This window comes from Bos indicus, chromosome 2 (assembly GCF_029378745.1).
Source record: "Bos indicus isolate NIAB-ARS_2022 breed Sahiwal x Tharparkar chromosome 2, NIAB-ARS_B.indTharparkar_mat_pri_1.0, whole genome shotgun sequence".
NCBI classification, from domain to species: Eukaryota; Metazoa; Chordata; class Mammalia; order Artiodactyla; family Bovidae; genus Bos; species Bos indicus.
In genome coordinates, this window is record NC_091761.1 from 53651276 (window position 1) to 53658962 (window position 7687).

The 7687-nt window shown below is 36.1% G+C and overlaps 1 protein-coding gene across 3 annotated transcripts in view; it reads right to left on the reverse strand.

The window, feature by feature from the left end:
• The window catches only part of ARHGAP15 (Rho GTPase activating protein 15), a 697929-nt gene extending 691707 nt beyond the window's left edge, over positions 1 to 6222 (reverse strand). For 2 of the 3 annotated variants that reach the window (XM_070799862.1, XM_070799861.1), the window contains exon 1: positions 6065 to 6222. The gene's annotated coding sequence lies outside the window, so the exon portion shown is untranslated. The remainder of the gene's footprint in view (positions 1 to 6064) is intronic. The other variant, XM_070799863.1, reaches the window with a different exon arrangement.
• Between the last annotated feature and the right edge of the window lie 1465 nt (positions 6223 to 7687).

The following is a 7687-nucleotide window of genomic DNA, read 5'->3' on the forward strand; positions in this document are numbered from 1 at the left end:
TTCAAAAACTTACAACTAACATGAAGGACAGTTTGGCAATACCATTTTATCTGTCTATCTATCTATCAGTACCATTTTATCTCTTGGCTTATAAAAACACAGTATTTCTGGGAATTCATTCCATAGATACATTTTCAAATGTACACAATTATATTAAAACATTCTTTTCAGCAGCAAAAAAAAATTTAAAGCACTCATGACTCTTTTAAAAAAGACACTGGTTAGATTAAGTACAATATATCCACAGAGTGGAATACAGTACAGCTATAAACAAAGAGAGAGAGAATTAGACAGTTTATTATCTTTATAATTAAAATAGCTCCAAGATATTACTGAAAGAAAAAAGTGAAGAGATATATATAGCATACTACCTTTAATGTAATAAAGATATTTACACACATACATGTGTGTATATACATATATGCTTCTGCATAAAAAAAAAAAAACTATAAAAGGAATTTTTTAAAAAAACTATGAAAAGTAGTTACTTGTTGGGTTAAGGTGGGAAAAAACAGAGGTTTATAGAAGCAGGAAAATAAGAAAGATTTTCACTAAAATGCTTATATTTAGGTTTTGTTTTCAAACCATTTCACTGTGTCACTTATTCTCAAAATTAAAAACAACCAATCAGAGTTCCACAATATAGAAGAAAAAACAAAATATTATAAGCACAGCCTATATTAGAACCTCTCTTCATAGAAGACAAGCATTTCTCCAAACCACCCTAAAGAGTATATCATCAACAGTAAGTCCTATGGAAGAAGTAAACAAATCCTGATGCTACATAACCCACCCAGATGCAATTATGGCCATCCAATTAGGGATTTCCCCTGCCTAACAACCTTGTAGTTACCTATTCTATAGAGTCATGATCTGCTCAGCAAGTTCACTCTATTAGAATCTCAAACTATCTGCCCCAACCTCTTACTAGTATACTTGTCGCTAACAGCAGGAGACAACTCACTCTGCCTTGGAAATTCTGTTACTCCATGTTTTCATCCTTTGACACATTCTTTCCTGTCCCTTAGAATGTTTTTCATCTCCCCAGTTCTAACTTTCTCTGGAAACTACCACAGTAGCACCCCCTTATCCATGGGGATACATTCCAAGAGCCATAATGGGTACCCAAAACTACAGGCAGTACCAAATCCTATATAGACAATGTTTTTTCTTAGTATACAAACCTATGATAGAGTTTAGTTAATTAGTCACAGGAAAAGATTAACAACTACTAACAGAACAATTGTAACAACATACTGTAAAATTATGTGGACAGTGGTCTCTCACACACACACAAATTATTTTACTGTACAAATTTAATGTCTTTTTCATCTTAATTAAGCACTTACCATGCACTGTGGTCACAGCTATTGCAGTTTGAGGTGCAACAGCAAAGCACACAGGATTTTATTTCCCTTCTTCACAATTTCATGAATAGAAGATTCAGGTTCACCCCTACTGTAAATCTTAGCAGCCTCGACATATATATGTTTTTTTTTTTTTTTTCTCTCACACCCTTTCACTTAGGGGAAGCACGCAGGGCTTCTCATTGGCATGTCCAAACAACCAGGCCAGCAGCACTACTCTTGTGCTATGGGGCCGGTATTAAGTGAAATAAGGGGGACTCCAGAACAAACGCGAAACTTCAAACCCAGGAGAGCATGGATCTGATAAGCAAGATGGCTGAGGAGTGAGTTACAGAGGAAACGCTAGACTCCGGACTGATTCGCAGGAGCAGGACGAGGTGAGACTTCGTCAAGCTACTTCAGAAAGGTGAACAATTGCAAATGTATGAATTATTTCTGGAAGTTTGTCTTCAATAGTTTTGGACTGTGGTTGATTATGGACACTGCAGAAAGCAAAATTTTGGAGAAGGGGGAACTGCTGTACACATATTTATTCAAAAATTTTGTCCTGATTTCTCTGACTGAATATGGTAAATGATATGTCTGCAAAATTCTCTAGTTTATTGCCTGGCATATAACAGGAAGACAAAAATGTTCAACGAAGGTCTGAATCCTAATAGAACATCTCATATCTTTTTATGGTACTTGATATATTTTGTCACCATTATAATTATTAATATAATGATTTTACTAGATTTTGTGAAGAAGGAAATGCCTACCCACTCCAGTATTCTTGCCTGGGAAATTCCATGATCAAAGGAGCTTGGTAGGCTACACTCAATGGGGTTGCCAAGAGTGGGACGACTGAGCAAGTAAACAACAACGATATTATAAACTTTTAGAAGATAAGTATTGAGGGGCAAGGGTTTATACATGGAGTGCGTGTGTGCTCAGTGGCTCAGCTGTGTCTGACTCCGGAACCTCATGGACTATGGCCCACCAGGCTCCTTTGTCCATGGGATTTTTCAAGTTCCAATACTAGAGTAGGTTGCCATCGCTTCCTTCCAGAGGATCTTTCCCACCCAGGGATCGAACCCACCTCTCCTGCATTGCAGGAGATTCATTTCCACTGAGCCACCTGGGAAGCACATAGGAATGGCTGTGGGAAAATATTTTAAAATTCAGTTTAATTAAAACATTTGCTTCATTTAGACCTACTCTTAAACTGACATTGTTTCTGTCTGACTACAGAGCTTAGAAAGTTTAAGTAGCTCTTTTGTTCTTATTTAAATATTTATTTATTTGGCTGTGCCAGGTCTTAGGTGCAGCATGCAGGATCAAGTTCCCTTACTAGGGATCTGATCTGAGGCCGCTGCATTGGGAGCCAGGAGTCTTAGCCATTGGACCAGCAGAGAAATCCCAAGTAATGCTTTTAAATGTTACCCTATGTGGCTGTGTAATGGTTTTCTATGGCTTTCAGCTCTAAGATATGAAGTTCTCTTTCTTCTGAGGGAAGAATTTTAGTTCCTCAGTGTGGAGCCCCCTCTTTTCAGCTGAGACTCCATGTGTTGCAGGGGAAGGTGGCTCATCAGTGCAAGAGTAAGCCAGTTACCTGATCACTCAGGGTATCTGAATCTCAAAGGCAGCTCAGCATGGTCACGTGACCTGCTTTTATTCAGTCAGATCTTAATCTGAAGTATCTTTGCTGTGGCCTTGGAGGAAAGACACTCTTTTGTACAAAGTTTTCTAAAAGAGTGAGATGTAAACCTGAAGCGTCCTGGTCAACTTAGTATGAGCTTCTGCCAGAGAGTGCTTATAGAAAAGAGAGAACAAGAGCTAGGGAATGAAGAAAATGGTCTTGGTAATCCTGTGTGCGCTGCTGGGTCCAGCCTGATTTTTCTCTCCTTGGATTTTCAGTTATACAGATCAGTGCCTACCTCTATTTCCTAGGGTAATTTTAGCTTATTTTCTATCATTTGCAAACAAAGGCATTTTATCTACTATAAGCTGAAATTTAGAATAATTATAAGTACATTTTATAGTTTAGTTATATAACATTATCTTGCAGTACAAAAAATATGGTGCCCAAAGTGTTCAGGATATTAAATGATATTTAAAATACACATGTAAAACATTGGATTACGTTAGTTTCTAATTGTATGAGAATAGCAAAATACCCTGAAAATATAGTACAGTTAATTTTCATCCACTGCAAGAAACATATATATTTCTTTAGGTATATTTTAACGAAATGGACATATTTCTGTGATGGACCCTTCATGTAAAACATTCTCAGGATATTCTGGGGTTAATTGCCAGAGACAGGATGAATGGTTAACAAAACAGTCTTTGTGCCCCCAAATATTTCCCCAAAACTATTTGTCATGGAATTAGTCTCCTCACTTGAGACCGAGTAGTCAACATTTAGCTGTTCCCTTGGATCTTGTCTGCTGAGAGAACTTATTAAAATTCTACTAGAGGGAGGGGAGTCCTGAATAACAAGTTACAAGAAACAAAGCTTTGGAGTCTTCTCTTGTGAGCATGGATTCTTTTCATCAGATGCTCTAACTTCTGGAAAATAGGATGTGTACATTTTTTAACAACAGTGGGGGCGTGTTGGGAAGGAAAAAAAATTAAAAGTATGGTCTGTTTCTCTAGGTACCAAGGATGGTTGACCTTAAGTTAGGGACAGAGTAGGCCATTCTGGGATAGAGCTTTTAAAAAGAATAAGAGAAGGAATATCAAGCCTTTCAGAATTTTGCTGAATCCTGGCTCGAAGTGGAAGAGCATATTTTTCTTTAAAAAATGACTTTCCAGATGAGATCCTCTGCCTTGTTTTTATTTCATCAGAATTTTTTCCTATTCACTTAAAATGCATAAAGTTATAATAACTTATAGTAACTCATTTGTAATTTATTCTCTTAAGATTTGATCTGTGCATTCCAGGGATAACACATACCTGGTTTCTACAAAATGAGAACATCTTCGTTTATATGTCTATCATCTCTACCTGTTGCTCTTTATAATTTCATAATAAGTATGTTTAATTAATTCTTAATTTTACACATACGCCATAAAATATTTGCATTTTAATTTAACAGTTTCTGCAAGAAACAATCATTTAAAAAATAATTTGGCTTTTAAAAAACTGTAGTGGACTTTTTCAGTACCAAATGCTTATGTAGATATACATTCTTGCTAACGTGTAAGTACTACATATGTTTATTCATGTGATGCTCTTTTATAGTAAAATGAAATAAAGTAATAACATATCAACCAAAGCTATCTGAATTATAAAGCTTCTATAGATGTTCAGAACCATAATATTGAAGACAAATTTAAATAAGGCTTTCCATTGTGAGCAAATTGAAAAGCTAATCAGAATATCAAAGCAAATAAATATTAGCAGGGTTCTCTTATACTCTAACAATAAAAAAAAATGTATTGAACATCAAGTCCTAATCTCTGTTTTTTCCAAGATCATTTTAATAGTCAACAAGTAGCTAGCTTCAGTATTGACAATTGAGGAGGTCTTAAAATGGAGTATACTAGTGTAAATAATAATTTCCTACCAAATTGACCACATCAAAAATCATTTATATGAGTCATTCAATAGAAGACAATAAAAGAAAAGAAAATTGTTGCCACTTATCAACCCTGTAACCATTTTTTAATAACATAAAAAAATAGTGTTGTGGGGTCATCATGTCCCCCATCCAACAGTACAATAAAAATGATATTATGGAAGAGTGTATAATATCTGGAGCTTTTATTAAAATTCCCTCAAAAATCTACAGTCAGATTTATTTTAGGTATTTGTCTCTGAGATTAGCAATACTTCTATACTTTTCATACATATGTTACAGCACATAAAGACATTCTGTAAAGGTAAGAAGTCACTATAAAAGAAAAGTTCTTCTCAGTTTATGATTAACAAATTATTTTAATTTCTAAGGTTATTGTTTTGGAAATCTCAAAGAAAGAAAATTATATAATTACCTAAATAACAGAAGTATATTTCTAATTTGCCTCTTTCCCATAAGTAATCCTCTGTGAAGTCATCTGTGACTTCTCTTTTAAATGCAGAGTTTTACTTATGAAATAGAAACTTGCCCTCATTTTACCCTGTATCTTAAATAAAATTTATCGGAAAAAACTCAAATGTCATGTTAGAGAACTTTCTTTTGCATTTTGAAAGCTTCCTGCTTTTTAATAGCCATTTAATAGACTACAGATTAAATAAACTACACCTTTTCAAGGGTTTCTCATGCTAACTTTAATACAATACTTTACAGTAGCTATCTTTCATGCTGCATGCAATTCAGATGTTATTTCTTACTTTTACAAAATGCCCTTTTCTCTTTATTATCTAGATCATGAAGAGTGCACTTTATAAAGCAGTCAAAGATACAAAGTCTCACATTTTCTCTCAGTATTTGAAGCACTTTGAAACTAAAAGTTTACTTTTACTCTGTTTTTAATATTTTCCTATAAAATCTTAGTGTAATATCTTTTAAAAACTTTAGAATTTAATGGTTGCAAATTTAAAAAACAATATTCTTCTCTACACCAAAGGAAACAAATTGATGTTTCAGTCACAAGTGAAAATGTTACAATTTTGTTGGAAAGGTTTGTATGTTGCTACTGAAGCATAGAATACTCTGCCAAATATTTTCAAGTTTAAATTGCATGTTTAATACAAAGTAAAACTCACTTACCTTTCTCTCAGTGCCCACTTGTTATTGAAACTTCATCAACTTCTAACTGTTAATGATTCTTTCAACAAAAACGAAAAACAGTCAACTCAAGTCACATGTCATAAGAGTAGGCCTAGGTTGGATGCTGCTTAATTTCAGTACTGGAAGAAAAAAATAAAAGGCGGGGCGGTGGAGGGGCGGGGTGGAGTTAGCAGAAAAAACTTTTAAATAAAACCACTTCCTGCGCAGATACAGTTAACCACACACATCACATCATTACTTGATTTGAAGACATTGCCTTCTATAGTCAACGACATTGTTGTTTTCCAAGGTGATTTTCAATTTTCAGACAACCCACAGTTGTAAAGTTTTCATCAGTTCTGATTTAATGGGGCAAAATGTGCAATTAAAACTTTAGGAGGGGGAGGAGCAGCCTGCTAAGCCCTGGGGACACTTCCCCTTTCTCTGCCTTCTAGCAAGGGCTTTAAGCCTAAAGCCTGCTCTCCTCAGTGGGCTGGAACAGGTCTGTATGGCTTCGGAAGGCTCTGTTGATTGGCCTAGGAAGCCAAGAGGCCACCGGCATTGACAGAGATGGCGCTTCCGTGTGACTCATGGAGGAGCCCAAACAGAGGTGCTCCGTTACCAAGTTCATGAGGCTTTGGACAGCCTGCATTAGAGCCTGGGAGAATACAGCCAGGCCCCTGCTGTCACCTGGGGGGTGAGAGGCACTCATCTGGAGCAGCTGTGACGTTTGCTCTGGTGGTGGCTCTCTTTCTGGTGTGTTTTCTCTCTGTTTCCTAAGCAGTTCTGAAATCTGCTGAGGAGCTTTTGATCTGGCTGAATGACTTTTTGTGTGGCCTGACTTAAAAAGAAAGAATAAAGGATTCAAGGGGTATCATTTCTGGCATGCTGCTGTGTGCCCATCTATGTCAAACTTTGACCAGAGCAAGACACATTTAGGGTGGGAGTGGGAAGCTCAGAATGACTAAAGGGTGTGTGTTTTTACTGAACCATGGAGTTTTAAGAATAAGCTCCTGGATGTCCAGGCTTGGCTGGTTTTGTGAGATTTGTAGGATCTTCACGAAAGGAAAAGCTTTTCTTCCAAATATCTGAGAAAATTAAATCAGAATCTCTTGTCATAAAACCAATTAGACTAGAAATCTGTGTAATAGTTCTCAGTGATGTGGAATGTTTGGCACACATAAAGAAAAGCTTTAAAAATATATTCGGTATTTATGGCCCGAGATAAGCATGGCATGTTCCTGCAAATTAATTTCTCTAGGACTCTCATTTTTAAAATCATATTTCAGATCTACCGTAGAACTTGCTGTCAATTGTCATTCCAGGATGCACCTTTTTAAGTTTGTAGAGCCCTGACAGTTTGTACTCAACTTTCCTCAACGTTGTGGAGAAAATAGAAACAACGTGATACTGAAAGCGAGGAAATCAGATTTCAGGCTTCAGTTCTGACACTGCTGTTTATTTAACCTTGGCCAAGTCGCTTAAATGCTCTGAAATTCAGGTTACTTGTCTCTATAATACAATACACAAATAAAAATATCTATCTCCCAGAATAAAATTATTGGTTGGTATACTTGAAAGCTTCCCAGGTGAAATCTGAAAGTAGGCCCGATACATTAAGAG